This window comes from Eriocheir sinensis, chromosome 64 (genome assembly GCF_024679095.1).
Source record: "Eriocheir sinensis breed Jianghai 21 chromosome 64, ASM2467909v1, whole genome shotgun sequence".
Lineage (NCBI taxonomy): Eukaryota > Metazoa > Arthropoda > Malacostraca > Decapoda > Varunidae > Eriocheir > Eriocheir sinensis.
The window spans coordinates 5,516,965-5,539,956 of NC_066572.1; the positions used below are offsets into that span (position 1 = coordinate 5,516,965).

The 22,992-nt window shown below is 45.1% G+C and overlaps 1 protein-coding gene across 2 annotated transcripts in view; it reads right to left on the reverse strand.

Moving 5' to 3' along the window:
• Positions 1-22,992, reverse strand: part of LOC126987336 (gastrula zinc finger protein xLCGF3.1-like) — a 67,709-nt gene that overhangs the window by 44,217 nt on the left and 500 nt on the right. The window contains exon 2 of one of the 2 annotated variants that reach the window (XM_050844309.1): positions 15,566-15,765. The exons of the other annotated variant lie outside the window; for it this stretch is intronic. The gene's annotated coding sequence lies outside the window, so the exon portion shown is untranslated. The remainder of the gene's footprint in view (positions 1-15,565; positions 15,766-22,992) is intronic. 2 annotated transcript variants of the gene reach the window in all.

The window sequence follows — 22,992 nt, forward strand, 5'->3', positions numbered from 1 at the left end:
TCAAGCCCAGACACGCGTCTTCTCACTACAACTCCTCAGCCACCTTGCTCCCCACTGCTCGGACTCAGCACTTCCTGCCCGGCGGCCCGGCGGCCCTGGGCCCTCCTGTCTCTTGTACCTACAAGTAGATTTGCACCATGCTGAACTAACATTGCATCATGCTACGCAAGTTCATCACATTACACATACAATCATTCACAGCACATCTGTAACACTATCTCCCCTTCAGAAGGCAGTCGACCCGGCTGCCCCAACATTCAACAAACAAAACACATGAAATAAATCAACTAATCAGTCCCCTGGGACATCACTAAAGTTCTTAACCATCCCTGGCCGACGCCCTCTCGCCGAGGGCGCCGCTGGGATGCGGGCGGCGGTAGGCAGGCGGTGGCACCCAGAGCGGCGTCGTCGGCCCCAGGTACTTGCTCAGGGTCGTCACTGACATCTGCCGCTTCGCCCGCACCGCCCAGCATGTTCTCGTTCGCCCTTGGTCGACCTCTGACACGTCCTCGTCGCTGCTGCTGGGGCTCGTCCCTTCCTGCGCCGGTCGTATGTCTCCTTCATGGCCTGGCCTTTGCCACCTTGAGCTTGCCCTGTACGCGTCGGTGCACCTCAGCCAGGCTTTCCTGCAGTGCCGCTGCAGAAGCCAGAGGTGACGGTGGGCAAGCTCGTCGGGAGGCCGCCCTGTGGTTAAATCCACCGGTAGCCTGAGCTCCCGCCGAACACTGAACACAGAAAATACATGCAATACACATAAATCAGTCTGTCCTCCACAGTCTCTTCTTCGCGCTCTGCCTTGTCAGCCACGCCGTCGACCAGCCGCCAGTCCTCAGTGGGCTCTTCCACGCCATCCACTCCACGTGACGCACGCTCGGGACAGTCGACACCGCTCGCCCACCTCAGTGGGCTCTTCCTCGCGCCGTGACTACCTCCCACGCAGCCATGCTCGAAACCTCCTGGAAGCAAAGGGCACCATTCCGGTCACCCTCTCCAGCTCCGTCCGAGGCCACCACGAGCCCACGGCCTGCAGTCAGGTAGTCGAGGCCCAGCCACGCGCAGCCATGCTCGAAAACGTCTCGAGCCGGCGCTCCACAGCAGCAGGCACCATTCCACTGGCCCCTCAACCTTCCACTCCCGTCCGGCCGCGCCACCGAGCACTGGCCCTGCGTGCTCAGGTCGTCCACTTCCGCGTCGTGGCTACGAAGCCCGGCGCTCCCACCGCAAAGCTGCTCGCTGGGAGCGGCGCGGTGGCCACTCACAGCAGCGGGTCAGGGGCGCCGCCGAGACGCTAATGATTCACTGTTATTCACACAGGTACGAACGACGTCACCACGACCCGGTCTGAGGAACTCCTGGAGAAGTACCGTAGGGTCATCCAGCAGTATAAGTCTAAATCCCCTAACATTTTGATTTCAGGAGTTCTACCACGGACTTGGGCGGAGAGCGACTTTTTCAGTAAGGCCTTCAGCCTAAACAACCGCTTACAGACTCTTTGTAGGGAGCTTGACGTGGAGTTCCTAAACGCATGGGACAATTTCTATGGACAAAATGAGCTCTTCCACAGGGACGGATTGCACCTTTCTCCCATCGGGGCAGCCAGACTCGGAAGGCTCCTCAACGAAGCAGTGCGTGTCATCCGAGCAAAAAACGAGTCACGGCCACGTCCCTCCACCCCGACCGTGTAAATAGACGCCGTGCATCGCAACAAACCCATAACCGTGATCCCGCAAGTACCACCACCTCTATTACCAAGCCTCTAGATAACTTAAAAATCCTTAGTTTCAATGCGCGTAGCCTAAGAAACAAATTTGATGAACTGAGATGTCTTGCTTTAACAGAAAATTTTGACATAATTGCTATAACCGAAACATTTATCGACACCACAAATATTGATTTAAGTTCCGAATACAACATAGATGGCTACAGACTCTTCAACAAAGATCGTGTAAACCGTAGAGGCGGTGGCGTCGCCCTTTATGTCAAAAGCTATTTGCAACCCACTGACAAAACACCGGGAAACAGTAACGTTGAACATTTGTGCGTGCGAGTAAACATTGCAAAAGTCAATTTAAATATATCTGTCACCTACAGACCTCCCGGGCAATCACTCGATGACGACCTTGAAATGTACAGCGTCTTAATAAGGCAGTCACTTAATAACAGCGACTCACTGATATTAGGAGACTTTAACCTCCCCCATATCGACTGGGCGACACTGTCAGGTACAGAAGGCGAGTCACATAGAATGATCGAATTTCTAGAAGAAAATTATCTAAGCCAAATGGTTTCTGAGCCAACTCGACAAAATAATATACTCGACCTTGTTATAACGACCCAAGATAACCTAGTCAGTAGTGTCACGGTAGGAGAACACCTCGGTTCTTGCGATCATAAATTAGTGCGCGTCGACATTAAAGCTCAATCATCAGTGACTGAAAATAAAGTAAAGGTGCCCAATTTCAAAAGAGCTAACTTCGTAGAAATCCGACAAAAACTAACAGAAATACAACTATCAGATGACGGCAACGTAGAGGAAGCCTGGCTAAGCCTTAAAAATCACTTACTCACTCAGCAGAACACATTCGTCCCCTTGTGCGAGAAGCGAATTAACACTAATAAAAGCCCACCGTGGTTTAATAGCGAAATTAAACACTCAGTCAAGGAGAGGAAATTGTTTTACAGGTTAAAGAAAGAACAAAGCACGCCCGAGAACATTAGACTTTATAATGATGCCAGGCGACGAGTAAAAAGACTAGTAGGTCAGGCAAAGCGTAGATACGAAGAAAATATTGCAGCCAACTGTAAAAATAATCCGAAATCTTTCTTCAGTTACATAAACAACAGAAAGGCGATCAAAAGTGGTATTGGACCTTTAACAAACAGCGACGGTGCACTAGTGACTGACAGCCAACACATTGCAAACCTCTTAAACAATTACTTTTCCTCGGTGTTTAATACTAACAGTCTTCCTCTCGCTACCACCAACACCAGTACTATTGTAAATCTCGAGCATGCATTGCCTAATTTTGAAATAACAACCGATGAAGTCCTTAAAGCTCTCCATTCACTTAAAACAAATAAAAGTCCTGGACCTGACAAAGTATATCCAACTCTGCTGAAAGAAACAAAGAGCGAAATACTCTCCTCCCTCACAACCGTATTCAATATGTCCTTGCGACAAGGCATCGTCCCTTCAGATTGGAAAAAGGCTAACGTGACACCGATTTTCAAGAAAGGAGACAAAAAAGTACCAGGTAATTACAGGCCCATTAGTCTAACTTCGGTTGTAGGTAAGCTACTTGAGGGCATAATTAGAGACAAAATTGTGAGTTACCTTGAAAGTCACTCATTGATTGGGGACTCACAACATGGCTTCCGAAACAAGAGATCCTGCCTATCAAACCTATTAACCTTTTATAACGACCTCTTCACTGTTTATGACGTAACCAAATCACTGGACGTAGTCTATCTTGATTTCCAGAAAGCGTTTGATAAAGTCCCGCATCATAAATTACTTTACAAATTAAAGCAAATAGGTATTGACGGTCAAGTAAACCAATGGATCGCGAATTGGTTGAGCAACAGACAACAAAGAGTAGTGATTGACAGATTTAACTCAGAGTGGGCGCCTGTCACTAGTGGCGTCCCTCAGGGCTCGGTCCTTGGCCCAGTGCTCTTCATTATTTACATCAACGACGTGGATGTTGGACTCAATAACCGCATTAGTAAATTTGCAGACGACACAAAGATTGGTAACTCGGTTCTCACTGACGAAGACAGGCAAAGCCTCCAAGAGGATTTGCACAAAATTTCAACTTGGTCGGATAGATGGAGATCCCTTTAACGTAGACAAGTGCCAGGTCCTTCAAGTTGGAACGAGGAAGAAGAAGTTCGAATACGAAATGCGCGGCGTTAAACTCAAAAGCGTACAATGCGTCAAAGACTTGGGGGTCAAAATCGCGTCAAACCTCAAATTCTCACAGCAATGCATCGATGCAGCAAATAAAGCGAACAGAATGTTGGGCTTCATTAAAAGAAACTTTGTATTCAAGAATAAAGATGTAGTACTCCCGCTCTACAACAGTTTAGTCAGACCCCACTTGGAATATGCGGTACAGTTTTGGTCTCCCCACCATGCAAAGGATATTGCTAAATTAGAAGGTGTTCAGCGTCGGGCAACGAAAATGATCACTTACTTGAGCAACAAATCCTACGAAGAAAGGCTTTCTACCCTTAACATGTTCTCTCTTGAGAAACGTCGCCTCCGAGGAAAACTGATCGAATGTTTTAAAATACTTAATGGTTTCACGAATGTAGACAGATCAACATTGTTTATGATCGATGACACTTTGCGCACGAGGAACAATGGCGTAAAACTCAGATGTAGACAAGTAAATTCAGACTGCACCAAATTTTTCTTCACCAACGTTGTAGTGCGAGAATGGAATAAGCTTCCACCATCAGTGGTCCAGTGTAACACGATTGACTCCTTCAAAAATAAGCTCGACCGTCACTTCCTTCAACTTAATATCAACTAGAGTAGAAATGCAACGTTTTGGAGTCTTCTGATTAATGTAAAATCACTTAGGTTTAAGGACAGACCACCAAGTCTGGACCATGGGGTCTGTGTGGTCTGATTTTCTATGTAAATCTACGTAAATCTCTCTCTCTCGCCTCCGCGGAAAACTGATCGAATGTTTTAAAATACTTAATGGTTTCACGAATGTAGGCAGAACAAAATTGTTTATGATCGATGACACTTTGCGGACGAGGAACAATGGCACAAAACTCAAATGTAGACAAGTAAATTCAGACTGCACCAAATTTTTCTTCACCAACGTTGTAGTGCGAGAATGGAATAAGCTCCCACCATCAGTGGTCCAGTGTAACTCGATTGAGTCCTTTAAAAACAAGCTCGACCGTCACTTCCTTGAACTTAATATTCACTAGAGTAGAAAAGCAACGTTTTGGAGCCATCTGATTAATGTAAAATCACTTAGGTTTAAGGACAGACCACCTAGTCTGGACCATGGGGTCTGTGTGGTCTGATTTTCTATGTAAATCTCTCTCTCTCTCTCTCTCTCTCTCTCTCTCTCTCTCTCTCTCTCTCTCTCTCTCTCTCTCTCTCTCTCTCTCTCTCTCTCTCTCTCTCTCTCTCTCTCTCTCTCTCTCTCTCTCTCTCTCTCTCTCTCTCTCTCTCTCTCTCACTTGTGATGTACACGAGATATGAATACATGCACACGTATGACTTGAATTAATGGCAGATAAATATAAATTATATGAAGTCTGCATCAGCATCAACAGTGATGACGAGGATGACCTGTTTGTCGATGGTGATGAATTTTGAATTAACATATATATATATATATATATATATATATATATATATATATATATATATATATATATATATATATATATATATATATATATATATATATGTGGTCAGTTATTTACATTATTAATCCACCTATCATATACTCGCTGTCTATTTTTGTTTGCTATGACTTTTTAACATAGCTATCTACATGAACACATATCGTATAGCAGTCTTTTCCTAATATCAGAAGAAAATTTTCATATATTTCTCCAATTTCGTTTCACGTTTTTACTCTGCAATGAATTCCCGCTTCAATTCCATCCTTATTCCTTTCCGTCTCTTTTGCGATTTCCTATAAATGATCAAGCGTCAGCTACGTGCTTCATCCCATCACACGCTCAACGTAACCTGTGGGAAGGAGGTCATATACTCGTACAACTTTCATTGGTTGTATAATTGCCAAACAAACCTCATACAGCACTTAAGCAACATCCAGTTACGCTGGAACAGGAATCAGGGTCGTGTGCATAAAACACCCTACCATACTTGGCATATACTGTCGAGTTATCCGCCATTATAGACAAGTCATATGCGTGCAAAGCCTCACATCGCAAGTACACCGAGGGAGAGAGAGAGAGAGAGAGAGAGAGAGAGAGGGGGGGGGGGGATGGGCAGGTATGGGGGAGAAAGAGGGCGGGAGAAGAGAGTGCGGGGAGAAGGAGGGTAGGAGGGAGGGAAAGGGAGGGTTGGGAGTAGGGGAAGCCAGGGGTGGAGGTAGGCGGTGGATACACGTCACAAATACGTCACGCCTCACCTGTTCGAATGTGTAAGTGGCTCACGCAGGTTTTGCCATCACAGTCACGAGTAAACGCCATAATTAACCGCATCTGGCATTGCACAATAGCGTCAAAAATTAGCGGAGTGTGTGAAGCAATCTGTGCCAAAGCCCCATGCGGATCCGAGTCTTCGTTTGAAAGATATTTGCGAAAAACGGTATGTCATAGGGTCTGATATGGATAGTACGTAACTCTTCCACTAGACTATTTGCCGACGATAGTTTGCTGTTTCGAGCAATGAAGACTACTGACGACTGCAGACTACTACAAAAAGACTTGGACGCCCTCCAGCGGTGGGAGCGCACCTGGCAGATGCAGTTCCGACCAGACAAATGCAAACTGTTAAGATTCACCAGAGCTCACAACCCCATCCATCACACTTACACTCTCCATTATTCAGACCTTGAATCAGTCCACACACACAAGTATCTTGGTGTCCACCTCTCCACTAACCTAAAGTTCAACACTGACATAGACCACATCAGTGCCACAGCCAACCGAACCCTGGGGTACCTGAGGAGGAATTTACATAACTGCACACCTGACATTAAACACATAGCTAATGACACTTGTGAGACCAACACTTGAATACTGCTCCACGGTGTGGGATCCTTACAAACACAGAAACATTGATAGGTTAGAACAAATCAACACCAAGGCGGCTAGGTTCATTACAAACAATTACACTCGAACGCCTGGCATCACAACACGGATCAAACAACAGATAAACATGGACCCTCTTCACATACGCAGACAAGCACACAGACTTACACTTATGTACAAGATCACAACACTCACATTGACATTGACCCACAAACATACCTACACAACGCAAACAATCAACGCACTCGTAACACACACATCCATAAATACCAAACATATCACACTAACACTGACGCATACAAGCACTCATACTTTCCACGCACCATACGTGACTGGAACAGCCTCCCTCAACAGATTTTAGAGTGCGGTACAATAGACTCATTCAGAAAACAAATACACACTCACTCGTCACCACAACACACCAACACGAACAATGACACTTGATTCACTCCCCTCCCCTGCACACTCGGCTCCCCCGTCCCCCCAACAGCCAACACAAATATGCGTGTTATGCACCGAACTATAATTCTTGCCGAAAATTAGGGCAGGGTGTGAAAAAAGCTGTGCCAGAGTACCATACTGCTCCAGCTGTTTGTTTAGAAGACACCTGGGAAAAACTTTGCCTCGATCACGGCCTCTGAAGCGCTTAGTAGTAACAAGACCAACACTAAATTACTACCACACTTACAGGTCCATCAACTCCTCTTCCTCCTCTCCTTCCTCCTCCTCTTCGTCTTCCTCTTCAGCAGTCGTCTTCCTCCTTCAGCGTTTCCTCGTATACTAACCCACTCATAGATTCCTCCTCCTTCTCCTCCCTTGTACTCCTCCCCTCCATCTTTTTTTTTAACCGTGGAACTATGGCTTAATCACATCTTGCTCCTCCTCCTCCTCCTCCTCCTCTTTCTCCTCTATACTCCTCCTCCCTCCATTCTTTTTTTCCTTTTTTAACCGTGAAATTATGACACCTCTTCCTTCTCCTCCACCCCCCCCCCCCCCCACACACACACACACCACACACACACACACACACACACACACACACACACACACACACACACACACACACACACACACACACACACACTTCTTCTTCTTCCTCCGTCTTCTCTTCCACCTCCTCCTTATCAGACTGTGTAACTATCATTTATCCCGCTCCTCCTCCTCCTCCTCCTCCCGTTATCAACTCTTTCGCCTATTCATTCTTTCTCTCTTCTTTCTTCATTCTCTTCCCATTTGTACTCTTATTTTCCTAGTTCCCTTATTAGTCCTCCTCCTCCTCCTCCTCCTCCTCCTCCTCTTCCCTTCTCTTCTGTTGCCTTTTTTTTTTTTCTTATTATTCTGCTTTCTCATTTTTGGGGGGTCGATTTGAAAGTGAGAAAAGGATGATGACGATTTTGGTGGTGGTGTTGATGGTGACACACACACACACACACACACACCACACACACACACACACACACACACACACACACAGTGGCGGATCCAGGGGAGGGGCACCTGGGCCCGTATCCTCGACAACTATTAATACTAAACTTGGTATTAACTTTCGACTTTGGTATTAACTTCACTCTCAAAGTGTATCCTCAACAACTATTAGCCTAATACCTACTCTTAACTTTGGTATTAACTTGAGAGTGCTGGCGAGGACTTCTAAACACTAGTAAAGTTAATAGTGAAACCCAGACCCAGACCTATATCAACATGGCCCCCGGACTCATTTTTAATATGGAAAACAAACCAGAAAATATAGGGGGCATTAGTGTTGGGGATATAATTAAATATTTAGGAATAATAGTCAATGACAAGAGGAACTGTTTTCAAATGCAAAAGGAAGAAATGTTCAGGAAAGCGAGAAGGCTAGCAAATATGACATACAATGGAATTGAAAAGAGCTGTTCAAGAATGTTAATAGGAAAGACTTATTGGAAAAATGTTGCACTGCCATCCATCCTGTACGGGTAAATATAATAAACATCACAAAGACAGACATAAAAAAGTTGCAGAGGATAGAGAATGGGGTGTACAGGAAGATTTTGAGGGCACCAATGTATGCACAGGAAGCAGCACTCAGGGGGGAGATAGGAAGCTCCAGTGTTGAAAACAGGATAAGGGAGGGACAGTGGAAGTACCTTAGGTATGTTCTTGTGGAAGGAAACGATTTGGTGAGAAGGGTGGGAGAGGAGATGATAGAGAAGAGACAAAGTAGGTGGGTGAAAGATTTGTTGAATGAACTGAGAGCAACAGAGGGACTGAGTGTGAGTGTGAGGAATGAGACAAAGGAGAGTATAAAGCACAGAATGAGAGAGGTGGATACAAGAGAGTGGAAGAGGCAAATGAATGAGAAAGCAAGCCTTAAGATATATAGAAAATGGAGACAGGAGTTGGGAGGACAAGAGGAGGTATACACCAACAACCAAGCCTCAGAAGTGCTATTCAGATGCAGGACAAACAACATGCAACTAAAAGACAGAAACAGACACCGGCAAGAGGAAACCAAGTGTGACATGTGGGAAGCTGAACACGAAGACCTGCGACACTTCCTGCTCTGGTGCCCGGCCTGTGCAGAGGAGAGAGTAAAGTGCGTGAGGCTGCAACAGCCTTACGAGGAAGAAGAGGACGACACCATTGGAACATTTTTATTTGAAAATGAACACACCGAACAAACGAAAACAACAGTACACAAGTTTTGGACAATAAGAGAAAAAAGAATGAAAGAAAAAGGAAAACAATAGACCCAGACAGTAGACACATCAGGGAGTGCCGTTACAAAGGCAAAACTCCCGACCGACTACTACTACTAATACTACTACAGAGAATGAGTATCAGAATACATGGTCAGAGTATGTAAGGTAGGGATGGGCAAGTACCGTTAATTTGAGTACCGGTACAGAAAACTCAGGTACCGTTAGTACCGGTACCGGTACCGGTACCCGAAGGAGTTTTTTTTTTTTTTTTTCTTAATGACTTCTGATGAAATTCCCAAATAAATTTCCTGTAAAGAAAACTCTCTCTCTCTCTCCTTCAACTTAATATCAACTAGAGTAGAAATGCAACGTTTAGGAGCCTTCTGATTAATGTCAAATCACTTAGGTTTAAGGACAGACCACCTAGTCTGGACCATGGGGTCTGTGTGGTCTGATTTTCTAGGTAAATCTATGTAAATATCTCTCTCTCTTTCTCTCTCTCTCTCTCTCTCTGAATGAAGTAAATATTTATTTTTTCGATAAAAAAATAGCATGTATAGTTATTATGGGTGTACTCGATCATAGTCTAATAACAATAAAAATATTTATTAGCAACCTAAAAAAGAAAAAGAATCGGACATGAAGAATTATCCAGTAACTCCAATAAATAAATCAAATATTAAAATAATGGAAACGGGAGCTGTGATGGAAACGGAAAGCAGGACAAAATGGTGGGAACTAGGGGAGACGGTCAGCGGGGCAGTGACTCAGCGTCTACACACAGGGCCCATCCCACATGGAGGCGGGCGAGCGCCGAGCGTCACTAAGATCCAAACGGTACCGGTACTAGCGGCAATGTGCAGTGCCGAGTGATCATTAAGCTTCCCGGAACCCAAGTGATCATGAGGCTTCGCGGTACCAGTACCGATACCAGTTATCGATACCAGGTACCGGCGAGTGATCATTAAGCTTCCCGGAACCCAAGTGATCATGAGGCTTCGCGGTACCAGGTACCGGTACCGGGTACTGCGAGGAATCGATTCTTCGCGGTACCAGGAACCGGTACCTGGTATCGGTACTGGTACCGCGAAGCCTCATGATCACTTGGGTTCCGGGAAGCTTAATGATCACTCGGCACTGCGCATTGCCGCTAGTACCGGTACCGTTTGGATCTTAGTGACGCTCGGCGCTCGCCCGCCTCCATGTGGTATGGGTGTTATGAGCGAAAATTTAGTCTTGTATGGCTGAATCCTGTCCCTTGACCCTTAGTTCATCATCAGAATCTCTAAACAAATATATTTACCTTAAGTAATATTGTTAAAGTCACGCTACCCATATTATTTGGCAGATGATAATCCTGTGTGCGATAACGGTGCCTTATTAGACTTGGTAAATGAACTACTAATTTTACTCTCTGGTTTAAGTGATCAACAATTAATTCTACTTTGAGGTATAATTAACCAACATTATTAAGGAGTGCCCATGCCAGGCACGACATTAAGAATAGTTTTCTGTTGACCAGCAGACTTACTATAGTCCAACCATTTCCAATAGTCTGTTGAGGCAGTGGCTTCTGCAGGTCCTTTCCTCCCTTCTGCTTTGCCACACAGTTCCAGTTACCTATTTCCTCCGTTTCCTGTCCCGTCTTTCACAAACTGGGCACCTGTAATGCACCACTACTTGATTTACATTTCTCAGCCCTGAGCATCTCTTTGTGGCACCACTTATCACCCCCTGTGCACAGGGCAGAGTTAGTAGCCATTTCTCTTCCACACCAACTACCTTCCTGTATAGATGATTTCTCAGTAATTACTTATTTGTTGTGCTGTATCAGCTGTTACGTGCTACATCAAGCTGTAATACTCAAACTGCAGGTTAATCCAATAAAAAAGTGAATGACTAAGTCATGTGTTATTCCCAATCTCAATTGGCAATGGCGAGTACAGTTTATATAACTGTAGAATATTACACATTCATTGAACAAAATTAAAACTACATTACCTAATCAAATTAAATGTAACCTAACCTCATCTGACCTAATTAAACTAAATATAAGGTAACCTAACATAACCTGGCCTTAATGCCTGCTCCCAAAATTAAATAAATGGAAATAAATATGATATTAATTTGAAAAATATATCTGAGGAACAAAAAGAGGGAAAATGACAAGAATTGAACTATGAAACAAGAATTGTTGGCTTCAAGATTACCTCAACTGACTAAGAATGACAAGATCTACGCAATGTGACAGGTCAGAATTGAGTCTTGAAAATGATGTCTGATGATTAAGAATGACATGATCTACTGAATGACAACAATTGTCTGCTTTGAAAATGACCTCAGCTGAAATAATATTGCATGCATTTAACCTTTTTACATCCCTCTCCAACATCCTATTCCATTCAGTCACAACTGTTACCATAATCCCCTTTTCTCTCTTATATACATACATCACTCAAGTAGCATGTGCTCAATCATATCGTCACCCCTCTTTCACACCTACATGAATGTCACACCTTGCTTCCCCCTATCAGGCACCCGTGCTCCCACCTGCCTCTCCCTTGTCCATCGCCCTTGCCAGGCCGGCCCCCAGGACTTGCCTCTCCTGAGCACTGTCAGACCTCTTCCTTAGCTCCCTCATCTCACTCCTCAATGCACGTATTATGCCTTCCTGAGCCTCTAACTTCCTCTCATACCCACACACATAGCATACGTTGTTCATCTCTAACCCACACCTCTTTGCCGCGCCTGACAACTGCCCCAGTTCTAAAATCTTGACCGTCGTTATTTCCAGCACGGTAACCTCCTCTCTGGCCAATACTCACTAGTCTTCCCCATCTTAGCTTGGCTGTATGGACTTGAGGAAATACTGATTCGCGGTAGTTTTCGTCGCTGGCGCCGTTTTTTTGCAATCACCTTCCTTGATCCTGATTGGCTGTCTTTTTTGTTTCACTGATTTCCATTGGTTGCAATCACATTAGCTGGTGAGCTGCCCGCCCTCTACCGCCTCACTCGTGAACCATAGGGCTGACCCTTAGCACGCCGCTGCGCTGTGCATCGCTGCGGAGGAGGATCCTAGCGGGGAGCGAACTTGCGACGCGACCCGTGACTTACAACCGTCTCCGGGGATAAGTTACCACCACCTTTCAGCATCCGGCCACTGTATCAGTGCTATTGTGAATAAAAAAAAGTGTAAATGCCCTCTTTTTTCCATATTATAAGTAAGCACAGTGATTCGGCCCTGCTTCGACATCACATGAGAGCCTAGGAACAGGAAAGCAGTGTCACCTAGCAGAAAGAGGTGTTTCTTCTGTCCAGCAAAAGGAGCCAGCCAGACCAGGACTTACTGCATTCACTGCGGTAGGCCTGTGTCCAAAGCACTCCAGTGTGCTGTGTGATGAATGCCATGGATTGGAATGATAGGTAGCTAACTCAAATTTACAGTATGTTGCTGCATATATTCACATTGATATATCAGTACCGCCAAATCTGTGCACGTAAAATGAGTGTTTTACATTTGTTCCCGGTGACATGTTTCCTGCAACATTGAGGACTCACTGGCTGCCAGAGTGAAATTAAGGAACACACGCTATTTTCTTATGATAATAAAACTCATCTCTCGGAATGCTTTTTTATCTTTACATAAATTCCCAAGTGGTACACTGAGATTTGAGGGCATACAAGACACATGTAAATGCAACCTGTTATAATTCTGATTGGGGGAAGAGAGGGGATGGGGGGGAGGGGGAGCAGGGTGGTAGAACACCCAAGAGAAGTAGGGGAGGGAAGAATGAGAAGACGGGAGTGTATGGAGAGAATTGATAACTCGCCTTTGCATTACCAAACTTCACCCTTATTCCTTTCTCCCGTTTCCGTTATTTCTCTCATCCCTCAAAGGAAGTGGTGCCACTGCTGTTGTGCCCCCCACCCCACCCCCCCAAAAGGCTGCCGTGGTATTTGACTTGCTTGTTGAGATGAGACATCACAAGGTTGGAAACAGGAAAGTGACAACACCATAAGACCTCAGTTACCCCTCCCAACTGCCAGTTTGGTGTGGTTTACCTACAGTGCTGTCATCCTGCCCACCCTGCTGCCGGGAAAGGCCTGCTCTGCTTTGGTGACTGCTGTGTTGGAGCCTTGTCACTCAAGTGGAGCACAATGTACACCATCCCCACCAAGGCTGTGGCCTTGTCTCCCCAGCCACCCCCCTCTCTTGTCCCACCAGCCCAGGGTATGGCACAAGTGTTCAGTCTGTGGCCTGAGTTAACTCCCACTGCTCTGCCTGAATCCCGCCATCAGCGTCTGACCTAAGGATGACCTGGGACTAACACCTTGCCACCATCTGGAAGAGGATGTCCTCCCCCTCCCCGGCACCACCACACTGCACTCAACCCTCCCACCACTATCATTCCAACCTCCCACTGATGTGTTAGATCCCTGAACCCCTACCTACTGTTCTTTACAATGTGTTTATAATGTGTACATTTTTAGCTTAGCGGCTGGTAAGACCAAATACACTATATTATTACTATTAACACACACACTTGACCAATAAGCCCAGGCCACAACAGCCAGCCCAGCACAGTCACCAAACAGATCAGACCTTTCACAGGACCCACCAACCACATGAAGCCTGGGGTGGAAAGTGAATAACAGATCATGCCGTCACAGTCACCATTTGTTCCAACAGATGAATATTTTCTGTTCTCTGTGCTACACACAGCCCTGTAACACCACCACAACAAACACTTGCACTCACACACACAGCAGAACTGAATCAGCACAGCACCTCAGGAGAAGTGGACCTTCATGTGCCTGACAATCTCACCCTCAGTCATGAAACGTTTCCCACAAACATCGCACTTGAACCCTTTATGACCAGAGTGTCTGAAGACGTGCATGTCCAATATACTCTTCAGTTTGAACCTTTTCCCACAAACTTCACACTCATGACTTCTTGCATCAGTGTGTGTAACAAGGTGTAATTTGAGGTGACCCTTCTGACTGAAACATTTCCCACAAACTTCACACTCATGATTTCTTTCACCAGTGTGTGTAAGAGTGTGTAATTTGAGGGTACCCTTCTGACTGAAACATTTCCCACAAACTTCACACTCATGATTTCTTTCACCAGTGTGTGTAAGAGTGTGTAATTTGAGGTTACTCTTCTGAAAGAAACATTTCCCACAAACTTCACACTCATGATTTCTTTCACCAGTGTGTGTAAGAGTGTGTTTCTTGAGGGTTACCTTCAGACTGAAACATTTCCCACAAACTTCACACTCATGATTTCTTGCATCAGTGTGTGTAACAAGGTGTATTTTGAGGTTATCCTTCCGACTGAAACATTTCCCACAAACTTCACACTCATGATTTCTTTCACCAGTGTGTGTAAGAGTGTGTGTGTTGAGGTGACCCTTATGATTGAAACATTTCCCACAAGCTTCACACTCATGATTTCTTTCACCAGTGTGTGTAAGGGTGTGTGTGTTCAGGTTACCCTTCTGATTGAAACATTTCCCACAAACTTCACACTCATGGTTTCTTGCACCAGTGTGTGTAAGGGTGTGTGTGTTGAGGTGACCCTTCTGACTGAAACATTTCCCACAAACTTCACACTCATGATTTCTTGCACCAGTGTGTGTAAGGGTGTGTGTGTTGAGGTGACCCTTCTGACTGAAACATTTCCCACAAACTTCACACTCATGGTTTCTTGCACCAGTGTGTGTAAGGGTGTGATGTTTGGGGTTACTCCTATTACTAAACCTTTTGCCACACTCCTGACTTTCATGAGGTCTTACACCAGAGTGTGTGGGTGTATTTGTTGAGGTCATCCTTCCCTGCATGTCTTTTCTCACACTCTTGGCTTTGGTCAGTAAACTTGCTCTCATTCTCAGATCTTCTCACACTTCTGAAATTCAAACTTCCCCCTTTGTGGATGAAGAGGCCAGCAGTTGTTGTTGTTGGTGGTGGTTGTGTTGGTGGTGTTTTTTATCACTCCTGAACCTCACACCAGTAGCAGTCTGCTCCTGCTGATCCCAGCCACTCCAGCTGCTGTCCCGCCTTGCAGCCTCCACTGCAACACTACTCTGGATGTGAGGAGTTGGCTGGCCTTGAGGAACCTCAGAGATGCTGGAGAAGGCGGCGAGGTTGCTTCAAAGCCACATTCAGTGACCAATTGAGCAGGCAAGGCGAGGGATGCACCAAGGAGTCCTGAAGTCAGCGGCAGCAGGGACGGAACAAGTACTGACCACAGCAACTGTCTCGATGCCTCACTTCAACACTAACACCAGTGGTGGACATTGGGACACAAAGTCATGTGCTGAAAAAAAAAAAAAAAAACTGGTAAGGAAACTGAAGTTGGTGGGAGGGATCAGGGCGGTGGTGGGTGCACCGAAGGCAAGCCACAGGCCACCGGGTCAGGCAAATAGTGCGTGTACTGATAATAAGCTAATGCAATAATATATTCATTGATAAATGTGTCTTTTGAACTAACCTAAATAAATCTGAAGTGATATTCGTAACAATACTAAGACAGAACTACACGTAAATGGACAATATCCAGCGACCAAAGCTGCAAGCTTGATAGTTTTAAGGTCTGTTAACACATTAATCGCGTTTGGCAACTCAGCGCTCTTGCCTGCTCCGCGGAACTTTCACGGCGCCCACCACGCCAGTGTCCGTTGGACTTTTGCAGAGAGAGGAGTTATGTATCATTATGAGAGGATAGCCTGTAGTATAGTGTAAAAATCCACGGTGCAAATATATACCAAATCGCGGACCACTAATATTTTTTCCCTCTACTGCATATTGGTGCACCAATGTACCAGGCATGGGTTGGCACATATATGTACCAGTTCGCGACGCACTGACGATATAGTCTTGTTCTGCTATTTGGTGTAGTTTTTATGATTATTATACGAGTTTGTGTCGATACAATATCTTACATTTTGATGAGCTGTACATAAAAAAACTATTAATAATGTTTTTTTCCCCTCCTTTTCAACAGAAATGAACCCGACCGTCTTTTAAGGAGGGCGATCGGATACCTCATCTGGGCCCGAATTCACAAACAGACTCAATAACTATGAACTAACATAACTACGCACTATTGATTTAGCTACCGATGTTAGCGTCAGATTCACGAAGCAAACCTTAGATTGCAGTTAGAGGCGCGCTAAGTCAGCGAGGCCGCTGATTGGTTGATGACGTCATTGGCCTTGCAGCGAATCTCAAGCACGTTTACAGAACCGTCAGCCAATCCTAGGGAGCCCCCTCCAGCTGCTGGTTCAAGAAACCCATTCTCTTTTCCCTTTTTTCTTCCTTTCAAGGCAAACTGTACTAAATCGTAATCTACGAATTCAATTATTTCGTTGTTTGCTGCACATTTACGTCAAAGTAGCTCTGCTGTTCGATGTCTTGTTACCTACGAACATGCTTAAGATGAAGAAAAAGAAGATACGGAGGAGATTGAGGCAGGAAGAAAGCAAATAGAAATATGGGACAGATATCGAGGCAGACAGAACGAAGGACGGAAGGAAGGAATAGGGAAAATTAAGACTGTCTTGCCATATCTGCGGCCCAACTCATGGGATAGCTGTCACCCGACAAAGGTCCATGGTCCCTCCACGGATGGGGGCAGTGTCACGGGCAAAATTAAGCCCGGACATCCACATGCCTCTGTTATCTTAGCTCAAGCTCGTGTATGTGGGGTTCTTTTCGACTGATATGGCGTCTAGAACTAGCATGATCATCGTTCTTTATTATGATGACAAAGACCATGTCAAAATTTGCCTCATTAAATAAGAAAGTACATAAAGTTCGGCAGCTTTTCCTCGTCGCCAAGCCATCCTCCAGAGCAGCACTCTGACACCCATGATCGCACATTCATTTTTCTCAGAAAATAGGATACCAATCACATATACATCAATATATTTCCACAGCTGAATACTTATGGCATGTTCACACCAAGTTGAGACACCTGAGATTCATTAATAATGACAGGGGAAGGAAAAATATAGGCCCCTGTCATCGACAAAATTGAGCCTCGGGCAGAATTGAGTCTGGGCATCTATATGCCTCGGATTTCTTTGCTATTATATATTGTAAGATCGTTCTGTTGACATGTATTGGTAAATTAACGCTTTCTGTATCTACATATAGAAGGAAAATGCAAAATTCTCCCTAGTAAATCAGAAATTAAATAAAGTTTGGCAACTTTTCCTCGTCGCCAAGCCATCCTCCACGGCAGGCAGAGGAGGGAGGTCTGGCAATCGCCCGGCCGGGTGTTGCCATACCGCCCACACTTATCATATACCTCTCAAAGGGTGCATATCTCATCATTTTATAAAGAAATGGGCTCCTCTACTCGCAAAGTTATATTTCAGATTGAAAAACGCGATTTATAAGCATTTATACGTAAATCTGATAATATTGTTAGCGTTACCGTCAGCTCCGAGGCAGTAGTTATTTAACAACAAATTTAACGTCACACAGAGCGCAGTAAACGTTTGTAGATCCGCGCGCTAACCCGTGACGTCATCGATTAGTTGGTAGTTAGCTTTGTGAATCTCGATGTTCTCAAAACTACGCACCAAGGGCCCAAAACTACGAACTAAGCCTTTGTGGGTCCGGGCCCTGGTGATTCAGATGATTCAGGTTTTTTGTCAGTTCAGATGACCCAGATGATGAGCTCTCCGAGGAAAGTGACGAGTTAGAAACAGATGAAGAGCAGGATGGGGAACATTTTTTTCTTCTCTGTTATGCACAAAATTTTAATTTATCAGGAATTTTTTTTACGTTATTTGCGGAGTGGTATTTCCCTCTACAGTTCAGTAAAATACACTATAATAAATCAAACATTGGGATAATCTAATATTCCAAGTACTAGTAAGTAGTGATCTGGAGCATTATTTTTTCTGTTATGAAAGCAAGATTTTCATTTATTAGGATTTTTTTTTTTACGTTGTTATGAGGGGCATTTGCCTCTACAGTTGATTACTGTTACATAATGAAATGCTTATATTTGGAAGCAAAATGTCACCAAACTTTAAATGTATTTTGGATGCCTTTACATAGCTATATATTTATTACCTTATCATTTTGAACTTATTACCTGGTACCATTGCAACACATCTGCAGTCATAATAAATACAAATTTACCCACAAATTGTTTATATACTCATGTTTGTAAAAGTTTATAGAAAGGGCTATTCGGGCCACAGATGTACCAATATGCAACAAGTGAAACATCTGCTCAGCACACTGGCGGCCCAGTAAGTGAACAAAGTATAAGCAATCATATGTGAACATTTCATGACAAGCAAATGAATACAAATGGCAAGACACATGAAATGGAAAAAAAATCTTAAGGAGCCAAAATCTTGAAAATTTGTTTTTTACATAAAAAAAAATTCACAAAATCGACAAAACGTCTGACAGTCTTTTGTAAGGTATCAATATAATCTACAACTAAACGGCAATTTTTCTCATTTAGTACATTTTTTTAAAATGTAAAAAGAAAACGGGAGAAAAAGTGGAGAAAATTATTAGTGAAAATAAATTTCAAATTTTTTTTTTAAGCCAGAACAAAAAATGAAAAAAATTACAAAATGATAAATGTAGATCTATACACAAACTTTCTATGGTATATTTTTTTCAACTAAAGTCTGTGAAACAAAAATAAGATTTTATGCTTTGTTTGAGTCTCCTCTACACATTCACCCAAATTTCACAAAATTCACAGAATGTCATACACTTACACCAACAAACAACATACTAAAATTTCAAAGCCATAGGACATACTGTGTGCCCAGGAGGGACCCCCCCGGGCGCCCTCCTTAACCCGAGAACGTGGGCAGACCCTTTTTTAGGCTTTCACGAGTCGTGGCTGTGGTACGGTGGACCCTAAAAAGGGCTCGCCATAAAACGCCTAATTCGAGCTAATTGTAGGCGATGGTGGCATAGCGCAACCCTACGGTCTACAGCCTACGGGTTAATAAGGCAGTGAGGCCACTGATTGGGTGAACGCCAGCGATGACGTCATTGGACTCCCAGCGAATCACAAGCGTGTTTTCAGAGCTCAGCCAATCGTAAGGCTTCATCCGTGGCTTTAAAATGACCCGTTCTCTCTTTCTGTTTCCTTTCTTTTTCCAAGGTACGTATTTTGAGATAGCAAGGGAGTAAAGGAGGAAAAAAAGTGAGCTCCGGGGGGCAGCATGACCCAATTATAATGGCACCACTATAAACAGTTGCCTGCGCCATGACAGGCTCGGGGCCGACCATTAGGCTCAGATGGATAGTTTACCGGCGCCATAAGCCACATAAAAAAAAAAAACTCCTGCGGGGTGAGCCCAGCCCCGCACCTTACCACACACTCTCAACACCTCTCACCTCCTCTACCACTACCCCATAGGCCAGTTTCACGTGGAAAACTATGCGTTGATCACCGCCATTGGTAACTGTCAAAACAAATAAAGTGAAAGCGGCCCTAGGAGTAGGGCACAGTGTTGGGGCGGTGGACTCCCAAGTCGCCCAAAGTGAACATCACCTACACTGCAACAAGACAAGACCCATAACTTAAATTACAGTTAGTTCCGTATTGGAGAGTAAGATGTTGGTATTTTCCTGAGGTCAGGGTGGCAACCCTACACACGCGTGGCCCGTCCACACCCTGCCCCTCCGCTCATTCCTGTCCCAAGTGTACCCGTCCACACCCTGGCCCTCCCCTCCTTCCTGTCCCAAGTACAGCCCGTCGACACCCTGGCCCTCCGCTCCTTCCTTTCCCAAGTGTAGCCCGTCCACACCCTGGCCCTCCCCTCCTTCCTGTCCCAAGTACAGCCCGTCCACACTCTGGCCCTCTACTCCTTCCTGTTCCAAGTGTGGCCGTCCACACCCTGGCCCTCCGCTTCTTCCTGTCCCAGGTGTAGCCTGTCCACACCCTGGCCCTCCCTCCTTCCTGTCCCAAGTGTAGCCTGTCCACACCCTGGCCCCCTCCTTCCTGTCCCAAGTGTAGCCTGTCCATTCTGGCCCTCCCTCCTGCCTGGCTCAAGGTCATCCGGGACTCGGGCTGAACAGGCCCGGGCTATACCCGGCCCTCAGCACGGCAGCCGTTGGGCTACGTGTTCTAAAAAAATAAATAACCACGCGTGATGGACCTGGTCTCACATGCGTGGGCTAGTCGCTAACCAAGCATACCATCGCTAACCAAGCGTACCATCGCTAACCAAGCGTACCATCGCTAACCAAGCGTACCATCGCTAACCAAGCATACCATCGCTAACCAAGCGTACCATCGCTAACCAAGCGTACCATCGCTAACCAAGCGTACTATCGCTAACCAAGCATACCATCGCTAACCAAGCGTACCATCGCTAACCAAGCGTACCATCGCTAACCAACACTAACCAAGCATACCAACGCTAACCAAGCGTACCGTTGCCAACCAAGCGTACCGTCGCTAACCAAACGTTTGTAGAAAAAAAATATATGAAGACCTAGTGATGCTTCATACGGTAGGTAATGAATGCGAGCTATTTTGCGGCGGCAGCGTTAGCTCGATTAATCCCTTTAGGGAGTTGTGGCTTTGGTGGTCGTTAGCTCAATTAATCCCTGTAGGGAAGAGTGGTTTTGGTGTTCGTTAGCTCGATTAATCCCTGTAGGGAACAGTGGTTTTGGTGGTGGACGGCCAAATCACTGAAAAATGGGCTTTCAAAATGTCCCTACAAAAATCCCCAAAATCGGGAAAAATCCCTAGTCTCTAAAGAAAGGAAATTCCCTAACGTATACTCTTGTAATCTATTCCTATATAACGTAGTAGCCGCTGCAGCGGGTCTGTTGACGAGTGTAGGGCGTGTAATTGGATGGTCAGCGTAGTTGAACCCCCACCCCACCACCCCAATCGTAGTCGAGCAACTCTTGGGAAATGTCATGTTTCATAATTACGTATGGTACAATACTGACGGTTAACCCGTCCACTTCTTGTAAGCTGATGCTAGATAATTTTTACTGAGTAGTTTAAGGTACAAAATAAAACAGATTTGTGACAGCTGTCATCCAGATCGAACTGACGCTCCTGCTGTTAACTGACGCGGGAGTGACCTACCGACTGCTACGTATGACCCTGGCCTCCATTTTACTCAAATTCCACTATAAGTATCGCGCACTGAACAATATCCGTTTGTTTTCTGACACGTGCTTGTCACACCATATGTTACACTTGACACGCCCGTGTCTTTGTTGGACCCGGTACTGGGATAGTAATCGGTCCTTTTGTCAACCTACATGCACGCCAATAAAGAGGTTAAATGCTCAGTTAACACTTACCGAAAGGTAAAGTAGACGGATATTTTGAGGGAGTGAGTGTCGGGCCTTCCATCCATTATGGCGGCTTGAAAACAACTGACTTCAGGAACCCACCGTTAGGTGCCGCCGCTGATACCCTCGCGTAGTAACATTTTACGAATGTATTAGAAAATACAAATAGCTGCGGCATTAGTTGCTTTAATATAGAGAAAAAAATAACGTAAAACTCTTAAAAGACCGTTTTTTTTGTCCGAAATCGTTATAATCCATGCGCATTTTGGATATTACTGACTTAGGAACTAGTTTGTAGGGTGCACTGCAAGGCAGGTATGAGGCTCAGTCTGTGTATAGAGGTGCTTGTGAAACAATAACAATGGACTTAGAAAATCCAAGCCACCTAACTCTATAATTAAAGAGGCTTGCCCCCCTGGCCCCTCCCCAAGGTAAAACGTATACAAAAATGCATTATAATAATAGTTCTTTCACGTGCTAAATTACTACGAATATTGGTTTGGAGTGGTTATTCTTAAGTTTTGCCTGTTTGAATGCCGTACAAATAATATGAACCTTGGTGACAGAAAAAGATTCAAGAATGGGCCAACAACCTTTGTAATGTGTGGAGCTGATAAAGAAGACTTGAACCACTTTTTGCTGCAGTGTGATGCTTATAGGGAAGAAAGGGGGAAAAATTTAATGTTGCAACGACCCTATGACGAAGAAGAGGAAAATATAATAGGAAGACTCCTTTTTGAAGAACAAGGGATTGAGCAAAGTAAAAGAACGATTTTTAAATTCTGGGAAATACGAAAAAAAAAGATAAAATCAATATAGTGAAACCAAACCAGAAATAAGACCCAGACCCAGACCACAAGACCACAGTATCAAGATCACATCAGGAAGTGCCGATCCAAAGGCAAGACTTACGCTATCTACCTGAACCTTCCTGTCCCAAGTGTAGCCCGTCCACACCCTGGCCCTCCCCTCCTTCCTGTCCCAAGTGTAGCCCGTCCACACCCTGGCCCTCCCCTCCTTCCTGTCCCAAGTGTAGCCCGTCCACACCCTGGCCCTCCCCTCCTTCCTGTCCCAAGTGTAGCCTGTCCAACCACTGGCCCTCCCCTCCTTCCTGTCCCAAGTTTAGCCCGTCCACACCCTGGCCCTCCCCTCCTTCCTGTCCCAAGTTTAGCCCGTCCACACCCTGGCCCTCCACTCCTTCCTGTCACAAGTCTAGCCCGTACAACCCCTGGCC